This window comes from Mixophyes fleayi, chromosome 6 (assembly GCF_038048845.1).
Source record: "Mixophyes fleayi isolate aMixFle1 chromosome 6, aMixFle1.hap1, whole genome shotgun sequence".
NCBI lineage: Eukaryota > Metazoa > Chordata > Amphibia > Anura > Limnodynastidae > Mixophyes > Mixophyes fleayi.
In genome coordinates this window covers 68899333-68912115 of record NC_134407.1, presented here as the reverse complement: position 1 = coordinate 68912115, position 12783 = coordinate 68899333, and the positions used below count along the sequence as shown (strand labels likewise).

The window sequence follows — 12783 nt, the reverse complement described above, 5'->3', positions numbered from 1 at the left end:
CTAACATTTCATCATGTTATCAACTTTTCATACAAATAGAAAAGCAAAGGTGGCAGCATGGCTCATTGGTGTAAGGGATTGAATTTTTGCTTGTGTTTTTTTGAAGGTATGTCTTTGAATCCCACTGATGCCAAAATAAGCAGTTTGGATCTTGTCTCTAAATTTTTGTGGTATTCAGTTGAAATGAACAAATAGCAAATCAATTAAAATGAAAATATTTGTAATCAACTTTATCGGTTAAGCACTTTATTCAACCTTTTTCTGATTTGTGGTTATCGCATTTAATTTAGCATTTTACGGATTTTTCTCCTGACATTTTTTTTTGAAATGCAGCTTTCAAATGCAGAATTTGTAGGCTTTGTTGATCTGATTGACATTTTTCAGATCTTAGAGCTCACGAAAGCAAGCTCATGAGTGGTAGCATGGCCGAGCGGTCTAAGGCGCTGGATTTAGGCTCCAGTCTCTTCGGAGGCGTGGGTTCAAATCCCACTGCTGCCATTTTTATTAGTTCTTCATGTGGTTCCAACGTATAGATAAAGAAGATACTCAGCTTTCAAATGCAGAATTTATAGGCTTTGTTGTTCTGATTGTCAGATCTTAGAGCTCACGAAAGAGAGATCATGAGTGGTAGCACGGCCGAGCGGTCTAAGGCGCTGGATTAAGGCTCCAGTCTCTTCGGAGGCGTGGGTTCAAATCCCACTGCTGCCATTTTCATTAGATCCAAGAGAAGGTGCAGAGATCGGTATAGATGTCGTTCAAGCATGAAGATCAGTGTTTCTCAACTCCAGTCCTCAGGACCCTTAACAGTGCTTGCTTTCCAGGTGACAAGGGAAATAATTATACCACCTGTAGATCTGTTAGAATGTGTCAGTCAGTTATGAATACACCTGTGCTTAAGCAAGGAGATATGGAAAACATGCACTGTTAGGGGTCCTGAGGACTGGAGTTGAGAAATCCAGCTGGTGTTACCTGTGGAAGTATATTTTAGCTAAATCGCAACTTTAGTCATGTGTCGAAGACATTCCTGAAACCGGTTTAAAATATTTCTAAATAAAGTGATTTAAAAACAGTGAAGAGAAACGAAAATTATTTTAGTGTGATGTATATACCGCCAGGCACCATCATAACTAACATTTCATCATGTTATCAACTTTTCATACAAATAGAAAAGCAAAGGTGGCAGCATGGCTCATTGGTTTAAGGGATTGAATTTTTGCTTGTGTTTTTTTGAAGGTATGTCTTTGAATCCCACTGATGCCAAAATAAGCAGTTTGGATCTTGTCTCTAAATTTTTGTGGTATTCAGTTGAAATGAACAAATAGCAAATCAATTAAAATGAAAATATTTGTAATCAACTTTATCGGTTAAGCACTTTATTCAACCTTTTTCTGATTTGTGGTTATCGCATTTAATTTAGCATTTTACGGATTTTTCTCCTGACATTTTTTTTTGAAATGCAGCTTTCAAATGCAGAATTTGTAGGCTTTGTTGATCTGATTGACATTTTTCAGATCTTAGAGCTCACGAAAGCAAGCTCATGAGTGGTAGCATGGCCGAGCGGTCTAAGGCGCTGGATTTAGGCTCCAGTCTCTTCGGAGGCGTGGGTTCAAATCCCACTGCTGCCATTTTTATTAGTTCTTCATGTGGTTCCAACGTATAGATAAAGAAGATACTCAGCTTTCAAATGCAGAATTTATAGGCTTTGTTGTTCTGATTGTCAGATCTTAGAGCTCACGAAAGAGAGATCATGAGTGGTAGCATGGCCGAGCGGTCTAAGGCGCTGGATTAAGGCTCCAGTCTCTTCGGAGGCGTGGGTTCAAATCCCACTGCTGCCATTTTCGTTAGATCCAAGAGAAGGTGCAGAGATCGGTATAGATGTCGTTCAAGCGTGAAGATCAGTGTTTCTCAACTCCAGTCCTCAGGACCCTTAACAGTGCTTGCTTTCCAGGTGACAAGGGAAATAATTATACCACCTGTAGATCTGTTAGAATGTGTCAGTCAGTTATGAATACACCTGTGCTTAAGCAAGGAGATATGGAAAACATGCACTGTTAGGGGTCCTGAGGACTGGAGTTGAAAAATCCAGCTGGTGTTACCTGTGGAAGTATATTTTAGCTAAATCGCAACTTTAGTCATGTGTCGAAGACATTCCTGAAACCGGTTTAAAATATTTCTAAATAAAGTGATTTAAAAACAGTGAAGAGAAACGAAAATTATTTTAGTGTGATGTATATACCGCCAGGCACCATCATAACTAACATTTCATCATGTTATCAACTTTTCATACAAATAGAAAAGCAAAGGTGGCAGCATGGCTCATTGGTGTAAGGGATTGAATTTTTGCTTGTGTTTTTTTGAAGGTATGTCTTTGAATCCCACTGATGCCAAAATAAGCAGTTTGGATCTTGTCTCTAAATTTTTGTGGTATTCAGTTGAAATGAACAAATAGCAACTCAATTAAAATGTAAATATTTGTAATCAACTTTATCGGTTAAGCACTTTATTCAACCTTTTTCTGATTTGTGGTTATCGCATGTAATTTAGCATTTTACGGATTTTTCTCCTGACATTTTTTTTTGAAATGCAGCTTTCAAATGCAGAATTTGTAGGCTTTGTTGATCTGATTGACATTTTTCAGATCTTAGAGCTCACGAAAGCAAGCTCATGAGTGGTAGCATGGCCGAGCGGTCTAAGGCGCTGGATTTAGGCTCCAGTCTCTTCGGAGGCGTGGGTTCAAATCCCACTGCTGCCATTTTTATTAGTTCTTCATGTGGTTCCAACGTATAGATAAAGAAGATACTCAGCTTTCAAATGCAGAATTTATAGGCTTTGTTGTTCTGATTGTCAGATCTTAGAGCTCACGAAAGAGAGATCATGAGTGGTAGCATGGCCGAGCGGTCTAAGGCGCTGGATTAAGGCTCCAGTCTCTTCGGAGGCATGGGTTCAAATCCCACTGCTGCCATTTTCGTTAGATCCAAGAGAAGGTGCAGAGATCGGTATAGATGTCCTTCAAGCGTGAAGATCAGTGTTTCTCAACTCCAGTCCTCAGGACCCTTAACAGTGCTTGCTTTCCAGGTGACAAGGGAAATAATTATACCACCTGTAGATCTGTTAGAATGTGTCAGTCAGTTATGAATACACCTGTGCTTAAGCAAGGAGATATGGAAAACATGCACTGTTAGGGGTCCTGAGGACTGGAGTTGAAAAATCCAGCTGGTGTTACCTGTGGAAGTATATTTTAGCTAAATCGCAACTTTAGTCATGTGTCGAAGACATTCCTGAAACCGGTTTAAAATATTTCTAAATAAAGTGATTTAAAAACAGTGAAGAGAAACGAAAATTATTTTAGTGTGATGTATATACCGCCAGGCACCATCATAACTAACATTTCATCATGTTATCAACTTTTCATACAAATAGAAAAGCAAAGGTGGCAGCATGGCTCATTGGTGTAAGGGATTGAATTTTTGCTTGTGTTTTTTTGAAGGTATGTCTTTGAATCCCACTGATGCCAAAATAAGCAGTTTGGATCTTGTCTCTAAATTTTTGTGGTATTCAGTTGAAATGAACAAATAGCAACTCAATTAAAATGTAAATATTTGTAATCAACTTTATCGGTTAAGCACTTTATTCAACCTTTTTCTGATTTGTGGTTATCGCATGTAATTTAGCATTTTACGGATTTTTCTCCTGACATTTTTTTTTGAAATGCAGCTTTCAAATGCAGAATTTGTAGGCTTTGTTGATCTGATTGACATTTTTCAGATCTTAGAGCTCACGAAAGCAAGCTCATGAGTGGTAGCATGGCCGAGCGGTCTAAGGCGCTGGATTTAGGCTCCAGTCTCTTCGGAGGCGTGGGTTCAAATCCCACTGCTGCCATTTTTATTAGTTCTTCATGTGGTTCCAACGTATAGATAAAGAAGATACTCAGCTTTCAAATGCAGAATTTATAGGCTTTGTTGATCTGATTGACATTTTTCAGATCTTAGAGCTCACGAAAGCAAGCTCATGAGTGGTAGCATGGCTGAGCGGTCTAAGGCGCTGGATTTAGGCTCCAGTCTCTTCGGAGGCGTGGGTTCAAATCCCACTGCTGCCATTTTTATTAGTTCTTCATGTGGTTCCAACGTATAGATAAAGAAGATACTCAGCTTTCAAATGCAGAATTTATAGGCTTTGTTGTTCTGATTGTCAGATCTTAGAGCTCACGAAAGAGAGATCATGAGTGGTAGCATGGCCGAGCGGTCTAAGGCGCTGGATTAAGGCTCCAGTCTCTTCGGAGGCGTGGGTTCAAATCCCACTGCTGCCATTTTCATTAGATCCAAGAGAAGGTGCAGAGATCGGTATAGATGTCGTTCAAGCGTGAAGATCAGTGTTTCTCAACTCCAGTCCTCAGGACCCTTAACAGTGCTTGCTTTCCAGGTGACAAGGGAAATAATTATACCACCTGTAGATCTGTTAGAATGTGTCAGTCAGTTATGAATACACCTGTGCTTAAGCAAGGAGATATGGAAAACATGCACTGTTAGGGGTCCTGAGGACTGGAGTTGAAAAATCCAGCTGGTGTTACCTGTGGAAGTATATTTTAGCTAAATCGCAACTTTAGTCATGTGTCGAAGACATTCCTGAAACCGGTTTAAAATATTTCTAAATAAAGTGATTTAAAAACAGTGAAGAGAAACGAAAATTATTTTAGTGTGATGTATATACCGCCAGGCACCATCATAACTAACATTTCATCATGTTATCAACTTTTCATACAAATAGAAAAGCAAAGGTGGCAGCATGGCTCATTGGTGTAAGGGATTGAATTTTTGCTTGTGTTTTTTTGAAGGTATGTCTTTGAATCCCACTGATGCCAAAATAAGCAGTTTGGATCTTGTCTCTAAATTTTTGTGGTATTCAGTTGAAATGAACAAATAGCAACTCAATTAAAATGTAAATATTTGTAATCAACTTTATCGGTTAAGCACTTTATTCAACCTTTTTCTGATTTGTGGTTATCGCATGTAATTTAGCATTTTACGGATTTTTCTCCTGACATTTTTTTTTGAAATGCAGCTTTCAAATGCAGAATTTGTAGGCTTTGTTGATCTGATTGACATTTTTCAGATCTTAGAGCTCACGAAAGCAAGCTCATGAGTGGTAGCATGGCCGAGCGGTCTAAGGCGCTGGATTTAGGCTCCAGTCTCTTCGGAGGCGTGGGTTCAAATCCCACTGCTGCCATTTTTATTAGTTCTTCATGTGGTTCCAACGTATAGATAAAGAAGATACTCAGCTTTCAAATGCAGAATTTATAGGCTTTGTTGTTCTGATTGTCATATCTTAGAGCTCACGAAAGAGAGATCATGAGTGGTAGCATGGCCGAGCGGTCTAAGGCGCTGGATTAAGGCTCCAGTCTCTTCGGAGGCGTGGGTTCAAATCCCACTGCTGCCATTTTCATTAGATCCAAGAGAAGGTGCAGAGATCGGTATAGATGTCGTTCAAGCGTGAAGATCAGTGTTTCTCAACTCCAGTCCTCAGGACCCTTAACAGTGCTTGCTTTCCAGGTGACAAGGGAAATAATTATACCACCTGTAGATCTGTTAGAATGTGTCAGTCAGTTATGAATACACCTGTGCTTAAGCAAGGAGATATGGAAAACATGCACTGTTAGGGGTCCTGAGGACTGGAGTTGAGAAATCCAGCTGGTGTTACCTGTGGAAGTATATTTTAGCTAAATCGCAACTTTAGTCATGTGTCGAAGACATTCCTGAAACCGGTTTAAAATATTTCTAAATAAAGTGATTTAAAAACAGTGAAGAGAAACGAAAATTATTTTAGTGTGATGTATATACCGCCAGGCACCATCATAACTAACATTTCATCATGTTATCAACTTTTCATACAAATAGAAAAGCAAAGGTGGCAGCATGGCTCATTGGTGTAAGGGATTGAATTTTTGCTTGTGTTTTTTTGAAGGTATGTCTTTGAATCCCACTGATGCCAAAATAAGCAGTTTGGATCTTGTCTCTAAATTTTTGTGGTATTCAGTTGAAATGAACAAATAGCAAATCAATTAAAATGAAAATATTTGTAATCAACTTTATCGGTTAAGCACTTTATTCAACCTTTTTCTGATTTGTGGTTATCGCATGTAATTTAGCATTTTACGGATTTTTCTCCTGACATTTTTTTTTGAAATGCAGCTTTCAAATGCAGAATTTGTAGGCTTTGTTGAAGGGATTGAATTTTTGCTTGTGTTTTTTTGAAGGTATGTCTTTGAATCCCACTGATGCCAAAATAAGCAGTTTGGATCTTGTCTCTAAATTTTTGTGGTATTCAGTTGAAATGAACAAATAGCAAATCAATTAAAATGAAAATATTTGTAATCAACTTTATCGGTTAAGCACTTTATTCAACCTTTTTCTGATTTGTGGTTATCGCATGTAATTTAGCATTTTACGGATTTTTCTCCTGACATTTTTTTTTGAAATGCAGCTTTCAAATGCAGAATTTGTAGGCTTTGTTGATCTGATTGACATTTTTCAGATCTTAGAGCTCACGAAAGCAAGCTCATGAGTGGTAGCATGGCCGAGCGGTCTAAGGCGCTGGATTTAGGCTCCAGTCTCTTCGGAGGCGTGGGTTCAAATCCCACTGCTGCCATTTTTATTAGTTCTTCATGTGGTTCCAACGTATAGATAAAGAAGATACTCAGCTTTCAAATGCAGAATTTATAGGCTTTGTTGTTCTGATTGTCAGATCTTAGAGCTCACGAAAGAGAGATCATGAGTGGTAGCATGGCCGAGCGGTCTAAGGCGCTGGATTAAGGCTCCAGTCTCTTCGGAGGCATGGGTTCAAATCCCACTGCTGCCATTTTCGTTAGATCCAAGAGAAGGTGCAGAGATCGGTATAGATGTCGTTCAAGCGTGAAGATCAGTGTTTCTCAACTCCAGTCCTCAGGACCCTTAACAGTGCTTGCTTTCCAGGTGACAAGGGAAATAATTATACCACCTGTAGATCTGTTAGAATGTGTCAGTCAGTTATGAATACACCTGTGCTTAAGCAAGGAGATATGGAAAACATGCACTGTTAGGGGTCCTGAGGACTGGAGTTGAAAAATCCAGCTGGTGTTACCTGTGGAAGTATATTTTAGCTAAATCGCAACTTTAGTCATGTGTCGAAGACATTCCTGAAACCGGTTTAAAATATTTCTAAATAAAGTGATTTAAAAACAGTGAAGAAAACGAAAATTATTTTAGTGTGATGTATATACCGCCAGGCACCATCATAACTAACATTTCATCATGTTATCAACTTTTCATACAAATAGAAAAGCAAAGGTGGCAGCATGGCTCATTGGTGTAAGGGATTGAATTTTTGCTTGTGTTTTTTTGAAGGTATGTCTTTGAATCCCACTGATGCCAAAATAAGCAGTTTGGATCTTGTCTCTAAATTTTTGTGGTATTCAGTTGAAATGAACAAATAGCAAATCAATTAAAATGAAAATATTTGTAATCAACTTTATCGGTTAAGCACTTTATTCAACCTTTTTCTGATTTGTGGTTATCGCATGTAATTTAGCATTTTACGGATTTTTCTCCTGACATTTTTTTTTGAAATGCAGCTTTCAAATGCAGAATTTGTAGGCTTTGTTGATCTGATTGACATTTTTCAGATCTTAGAGCTCACGAAAGCAAGCTCATGAGTGGTAGCATGGCCGAGCGGTCTAAGGCGCTGGATTTAGGCTCCAGTCTCTTCGGAGGCGTGGGTTCAAATCCCACTGCTGCCATTTTTATTAGTTCTTCATGTGGTTCCAACGTATAGATAAAGAAGATACTCAGCTTTCAAATGCAGAATTTATAGGCTTTGTTGTTCTGATTGTCAGATCTTAGAGCTCACGAAAGAGAGATCATGAGTGGTAGCATGGCCGAGCGGTCTAAGGCGCTGGATTAAGGCTCCAGTCTCTTCGGAGGCATGGGTTCAAATCCCACTGCTGCCATTTTCGTTAGATCCAAGAGAAGGTGCAGAGATCGGTATAGATGTCGTTCAAGCGTGAAGATCAGTGTTTCTCAACTCCAGTCCTCAGGACCCTTAACAGTGCTTGCTTTCCAGGTGACAAGGGAAATAATTATACCACCTGTAGATCTGTTAGAATGTGTCAGTCAGTTATGAATACACCTGTGCTTAAGCAAGGAGATATGGAAAACATGCACTGTTAGGGGTCCTGAGGACTGGAGTTGAAAAATCCAGCTGGTGTTACCTGTGGAAGTATATTTTAGCTAAATCGCAACTTTAGTCATGTGTCGAAGACATTCCTGAAACCGGTTTAAAATATTTCTAAATAAAGTGATTTAAAAACAGTGAAGAGAAACGAAAATTATTTTAGTGTGATGTATATACCGCCAGGCACCATCATAACTAACATTTCATCATGTTATCAACTTTTCATACAAATAGAAAAGCAAAGGTGGCAGCATGGCTCATTGGTGTAAGGGATTGAATTTTTGCTTGTGTTTTTTTGAAGGTATGTCTTTGAATCCCACTGATGCCAAAATAAGCAGTTTGGATCTTGTCTCTAAATTTTTGTGGTATTCAGTTGAAATGAACAAATAGCAAATCAATTAAAATGAAAATATTTGTAATCAACTTTATCGGTTAAGCACTTTATTCAACCTTTTTCTGATTTGTGGTTATCGCATGTAATTTAGCATTTTACGGATTTTTCTCCTGACATTTTTTTTTGAAATGCAGCTTTCAAATGCAGAATTTGTAGGCTTTGTTGATCTGATTGACATTTTTCAGATCTTAGAGCTCACGAAAGCAAGCTCATGAGTGGTAGCATGGCCGAGCGGTCTAAGGCGCTGGATTTAGGCTCCAGTCTCTTCGGAGGCGTGGGTTCAAATCCCACTGCTGCCATTTTCGTTAGATCCAAGAGAAGGTGCAGAGATCGGTATAGATGTCGTTCAAGCGTGAAGATCAGTGTTTCTCAACTCCAGTCCTCAGGACCCTTAACAGTGCTTGCTTTCCAGGTGACAAGGGAAATAATTATACCACCTGTAGATCTGTTAGAATGTGTCAGTCAGTTATGAATACACCTGTGCTTAAGCAAGGAGATATGGAAAACATGCACTGTTAGGGGTCCTGAGGACTGGAGTTGAAAAATCCAGCTGGTGTTACCTGTGGAAGTATATTTTAGCTAAATCGCAACTTTAGTCATGTGTCGAAGACATTCCTGAAACCGGTTTAAAATATTTCTAAATAAAGTGATTCAAAAACAGTGAAGAGAAACGAAAATTATTTTAGTGTGATGTATATACCGCCAGGCACCATCATAACTAACATTTCATCATGTTATCAACTTTTCATACAAATAGAAAAGCAAAGGTGGCAGCATGGCTCATTGGTGTAAGGGATTGAATTTTTGCTTGTGTTTTTTTGAAGGTATGTCTTTGAATCCCACTGATGCCAAAATAAGCAGTTTGGATCTTGTCTCTAAATTTTTGTGGTATTCAGTTGAAATGAACAAATAGCAACTCAATTAAAATGTAAATATTTGTAATCAACTTTATCGGTTAAGCACTTTATTCAACCTTTTTCTGATTTGTGGTTATCGCATGTAATTTAGCATTTTACGGATTTTTCTCCTGACATTTTTTTTTGAAATGCAGCTTTCAAATGCAGAATTTGTAGGCTTTGTTGATCTGATTGACATTTTTCAGATCTTAGAGCTCACGAAAGCAAGCTCATGAGTGGTAGCATGGCCGAGCGGTCTAAGGCGCTGGATTTAGGCTCCAGTCTCTTCGGAGGCGTGGGTTCAAATCCCACTGCTGCCATTTTTATTAGTTCTTCATGTGGTTCCAACGTATAGATAAAGAAGATACTCAGCTTTCAAATGCAGAATTTATAGGCTTTGTTGTTCTGATTGTCAGATCTTAGAGCTCACGAAAGAGAGATCATGAGTGGTAGCATGGCCGAGCGGTCTAAGGCGCTGGATTAAGGCTCCAGTCTCTTCGGAGGCATGGGTTCAAATCCCACTGCTGCCATTTTCGTTAGATCCAAGAGAAGGTGCAGAGATCGGTATAGATGTCCTTCAAGCGTGAAGATCAGTGTTTCTCAACTCCAGTCCTCAGGACCCTTAACAGTGCTTGCTTTCCAGGTGACAAGGGAAATAATTATACCACCTGTAGATCTGTTAGAATGTGTCAGTCAGTTATGAATACACCTGTGCTTAAGCAAGGAGATATGGAAAACATGCACTGTTAGGGGTCCTGAGGACTGGAGTTGAAAAATCCAGCTGGTGTTACCTGTGGAAGTATATTTTAGCTAAATCGCAACTTTAGTCATGTGTCGAAGACATTCCTGAAACCGGTTTAAAATATTTCTAAATAAAGTGATTTAAAAACAGTGAAGAGAAACGAAAATTATTTTAGTGTGATGTATATACCGCCAGGCACCATCATAACTAACATTTCATCATGTTATCAACTTTTCATACAAATAGAAAAGCAAAGGTGGCAGCATGGCTCATTGGTGTAAGGGATTGAATTTTTGCTTGTGTTTTTTTGAAGGTATGTCTTTGAATCCCACTGATGCCAAAATAAGCAGTTTGGATCTTGTCTCTAAATTTTTGTGGTATTCAGTTGAAATGAACAAATAGCAACTCAATTAAAATGTAAATATTTGTAATCAACTTTATCGGTTAAGCACTTTATTCAACCTTTTTCTGATTTGTGGTTATCGCATGTAATTTAGCATTTTACGGATTTTTCTCCTGACATTTTTTTTTGAAATGCAGCTTTCAAATGCAGAATTTGTAGGCTTTGTTGATCTGATTGACATTTTTCAGATCTTAGAGCTCACGAAAGCAAGCTCATGAGTGGTAGCATGGCCGAGCGGTCTAAGGCGCTGGATTTAGGCTCCAGTCTCTTCGGAGGCGTGGGTTCAAATCCCACTGCTGCCATTTTTATTAGTTCTTCATGTGGTTCCAACGTATAGATAAAGAAGATACTCAGCTTTCAAATGCAGAATTTATAGGCTTTGTTGATCTGATTGACATTTTTCAGATCTTAGAGCTCACGAAAGCAAGCTCATGAGTGGTAGCATGGCTGAGCGGTCTAAGGCGCTGGATTTAGGCTCCAGTCTCTTCGGAGGCGTGGGTTCAAATCCCACTGCTGCCATTTTTATTAGTTCTTCATGTGGTTCCAACGTATAGATAAAGAAGATACTCAGCTTTCAAATGCAGAATTTATAGGCTTTGTTGTTCTGATTGTCAGATCTTAGAGCTCACGAAAGAGAGATCATGAGTGGTAGCATGGCCGAGCGGTCTAAGGCGCTGGATTAAGGCTCCAGTCTCTTCGGAGGCGTGGGTTCAAATCCCACTGCTGCCATTTTCATTAGATCCAAGAGAAGGTGCAGAGATCGGTATAGATGTCGTTCAAGCGTGAAGATCAGTGTTTCTCAACTCCAGTCCTCAGGACCCTTAACAGTGCTTGCTTTCCAGGTGACAAGGGAAATAATTATACCACCTGTAGATCTGTTAGAATGTGTCAGTCAGTTATGAATACACCTGTGCTTAAGCAAGGAGATATGGAAAACATGCACTGTTAGGGGTCCTGAGGACTGGAGTTGAAAAATCCAGCTGGTGTTACCTGTGGAAGTATATTTTAGCTAAATCGCAACTTTAGTCATGTGTCGAAGACATTCCTGAAACCGGTTTAAAATATTTCTAAATAAAGTGATTTAAAAACAGTGAAGAGAAACGAAAATTATTTTAGTGTGATGTATATACCGCCAGGCACCATCATAACTAACATTTCATCATGTTATCAACTTTTCATACAAATAGAAAAGCAAAGGTGGCAGCATGGCTCATTGGTGTAAGGGATTGAATTTTTGCTTGTGTTTTTTTGAAGGTATGTCTTTGAATCCCACTGATGCCAAAATAAGCAGTTTGGATCTTGTCTCTAAATTTTTGTGGTATTCAGTTGAAATGAACAAATAGCAACTCAATTAAAATGTAAATATTTGTAATCAACTTTATCGGTTAAGCACTTTATTCAACCTTTTTCTGATTTGTGGTTATCGCATGTAATTTAGCATTTTACGGATTTTTCTCCTGACATTTTTTTTTGAAATGCAGCTTTCAAATGCAGAATTTGTAGGCTTTGTTGATCTGATTGACATTTTTCAGATCTTAGAGCTCACGAAAGCAAGCTCATGAGTGGTAGCATGGCCGAGCGGTCTAAGGCGCTGGATTTAGGCTCCAGTCTCTTCGGAGGCGTGGGTTCAAATCCCACTGCTGCCATTTTTATTAGTTCTTCATGTGGTTCCAACGTATAGATAAAGAAGATACTCAGCTTTCAAATGCAGAATTTATAGGCTTTGTTGTTCTGATTGTCATATCTTAGAGCTCACGAAAGAGAGATCATGAGTGGTAGCATGGCCGAGCGGTCTAAGGCGCTGGATTAAGGCTCCAGTCTCTTCGGAGGCGTGGGTTCAAATCCCACTGCTGCCATTTTCATTAGATCCAAGAGAAGGTGCAGAGATCGGTATAGATGTCGTTCAAGCGTGAAGATCAGTGTTTCTCAACTCCAGTCCTCAGGACCCTTAACAGTGCTTGCTTTCCAGGTGACAAGGGAAATAATTATACCACCTGTAGATCTGTTAGAATGTGTCAGTCAGTTATGAATACACCTGTGCTTAAGCAAGGAGATATGGAAAACATGCACTGTTAGGGGTCCTGAGGACTGGAGTTGAGAAATCCAGCTGGTGTTACCTGTGGAAGTATATTTTAGCTAAATCGCA

At 39.1% G+C, this 12783-nt stretch overlaps 23 non-coding genes across 23 annotated transcripts; all 23 read left to right on the top strand.

The window, feature by feature from the left end:
* The first annotated feature begins 416 nt into the window (after positions 1 to 416).
* TRNAL-UAG (transfer RNA leucine (anticodon UAG)) lies at positions 417 to 498 on the top strand. Its single transcript has one exon. It is a non-coding gene; the product is annotated as a tRNA-Leu (tRNA).
* Positions 499 to 626: 128 nt separating this feature from the next.
* TRNAL-AAG (transfer RNA leucine (anticodon AAG)) lies at positions 627 to 708 on the top strand. The gene has a single exon. It is a non-coding gene; the product is annotated as a tRNA-Leu (tRNA).
* An 835-nt stretch (positions 709 to 1543) lies between these two features.
* TRNAL-UAG (transfer RNA leucine (anticodon UAG)) lies at positions 1544 to 1625 on the top strand. The gene has a single exon. It is a non-coding gene; the product is annotated as a tRNA-Leu (tRNA).
* Positions 1626 to 1753: 128 nt separating this feature from the next.
* On the top strand, positions 1754 to 1835 carry TRNAL-AAG (transfer RNA leucine (anticodon AAG)). Its single transcript has one exon. It is a non-coding gene; the product is annotated as a tRNA-Leu (tRNA).
* Positions 1836 to 2670: 835 nt separating this feature from the next.
* On the top strand, positions 2671 to 2752 carry TRNAL-UAG (transfer RNA leucine (anticodon UAG)). The gene has a single exon. It is a non-coding gene; the product is annotated as a tRNA-Leu (tRNA).
* Positions 2753 to 2880: 128 nt separating this feature from the next.
* On the top strand, positions 2881 to 2962 carry TRNAL-AAG (transfer RNA leucine (anticodon AAG)). Its single transcript has one exon. It is a non-coding gene; the product is annotated as a tRNA-Leu (tRNA).
* Positions 2963 to 3797: 835 nt separating this feature from the next.
* On the top strand, positions 3798 to 3879 carry TRNAL-UAG (transfer RNA leucine (anticodon UAG)). Its single transcript has one exon. It is a non-coding gene; the product is annotated as a tRNA-Leu (tRNA).
* Positions 3880 to 4014: 135 nt separating this feature from the next.
* On the top strand, positions 4015 to 4096 carry TRNAL-UAG (transfer RNA leucine (anticodon UAG)). The gene has a single exon. It is a non-coding gene; the product is annotated as a tRNA-Leu (tRNA).
* A 128-nt stretch (positions 4097 to 4224) lies between these two features.
* On the top strand, positions 4225 to 4306 carry TRNAL-AAG (transfer RNA leucine (anticodon AAG)). Its single transcript has one exon. It is a non-coding gene; the product is annotated as a tRNA-Leu (tRNA).
* Positions 4307 to 5141: 835 nt separating this feature from the next.
* TRNAL-UAG (transfer RNA leucine (anticodon UAG)) lies at positions 5142 to 5223 on the top strand. Its single transcript has one exon. It is a non-coding gene; the product is annotated as a tRNA-Leu (tRNA).
* Positions 5224 to 5351: 128 nt separating this feature from the next.
* On the top strand, positions 5352 to 5433 carry TRNAL-AAG (transfer RNA leucine (anticodon AAG)). Its single transcript has one exon. It is a non-coding gene; the product is annotated as a tRNA-Leu (tRNA).
* A 1127-nt stretch (positions 5434 to 6560) lies between these two features.
* Positions 6561 to 6642, top strand: TRNAL-UAG (transfer RNA leucine (anticodon UAG)). The gene has a single exon. It is a non-coding gene; the product is annotated as a tRNA-Leu (tRNA).
* Positions 6643 to 6770: 128 nt separating this feature from the next.
* Positions 6771 to 6852, top strand: TRNAL-AAG (transfer RNA leucine (anticodon AAG)). The gene has a single exon. It is a non-coding gene; the product is annotated as a tRNA-Leu (tRNA).
* An 834-nt stretch (positions 6853 to 7686) lies between these two features.
* Positions 7687 to 7768, top strand: TRNAL-UAG (transfer RNA leucine (anticodon UAG)). Its single transcript has one exon. It is a non-coding gene; the product is annotated as a tRNA-Leu (tRNA).
* Positions 7769 to 7896: 128 nt separating this feature from the next.
* Positions 7897 to 7978, top strand: TRNAL-AAG (transfer RNA leucine (anticodon AAG)). Its single transcript has one exon. It is a non-coding gene; the product is annotated as a tRNA-Leu (tRNA).
* Positions 7979 to 8813: 835 nt separating this feature from the next.
* TRNAL-UAG (transfer RNA leucine (anticodon UAG)) lies at positions 8814 to 8895 on the top strand. Its single transcript has one exon. It is a non-coding gene; the product is annotated as a tRNA-Leu (tRNA).
* An 835-nt stretch (positions 8896 to 9730) lies between these two features.
* Positions 9731 to 9812, top strand: TRNAL-UAG (transfer RNA leucine (anticodon UAG)). Its single transcript has one exon. It is a non-coding gene; the product is annotated as a tRNA-Leu (tRNA).
* Positions 9813 to 9940: 128 nt separating this feature from the next.
* On the top strand, positions 9941 to 10022 carry TRNAL-AAG (transfer RNA leucine (anticodon AAG)). The gene has a single exon. It is a non-coding gene; the product is annotated as a tRNA-Leu (tRNA).
* Positions 10023 to 10857: 835 nt separating this feature from the next.
* TRNAL-UAG (transfer RNA leucine (anticodon UAG)) lies at positions 10858 to 10939 on the top strand. The gene has a single exon. It is a non-coding gene; the product is annotated as a tRNA-Leu (tRNA).
* A 135-nt stretch (positions 10940 to 11074) lies between these two features.
* TRNAL-UAG (transfer RNA leucine (anticodon UAG)) lies at positions 11075 to 11156 on the top strand. The gene has a single exon. It is a non-coding gene; the product is annotated as a tRNA-Leu (tRNA).
* Positions 11157 to 11284: 128 nt separating this feature from the next.
* Positions 11285 to 11366, top strand: TRNAL-AAG (transfer RNA leucine (anticodon AAG)). The gene has a single exon. It is a non-coding gene; the product is annotated as a tRNA-Leu (tRNA).
* Positions 11367 to 12201: 835 nt separating this feature from the next.
* TRNAL-UAG (transfer RNA leucine (anticodon UAG)) lies at positions 12202 to 12283 on the top strand. The gene has a single exon. It is a non-coding gene; the product is annotated as a tRNA-Leu (tRNA).
* Positions 12284 to 12411: 128 nt separating this feature from the next.
* On the top strand, positions 12412 to 12493 carry TRNAL-AAG (transfer RNA leucine (anticodon AAG)). Its single transcript has one exon. It is a non-coding gene; the product is annotated as a tRNA-Leu (tRNA).
* Positions 12494 to 12783: the final 290 nt, after the last annotated feature.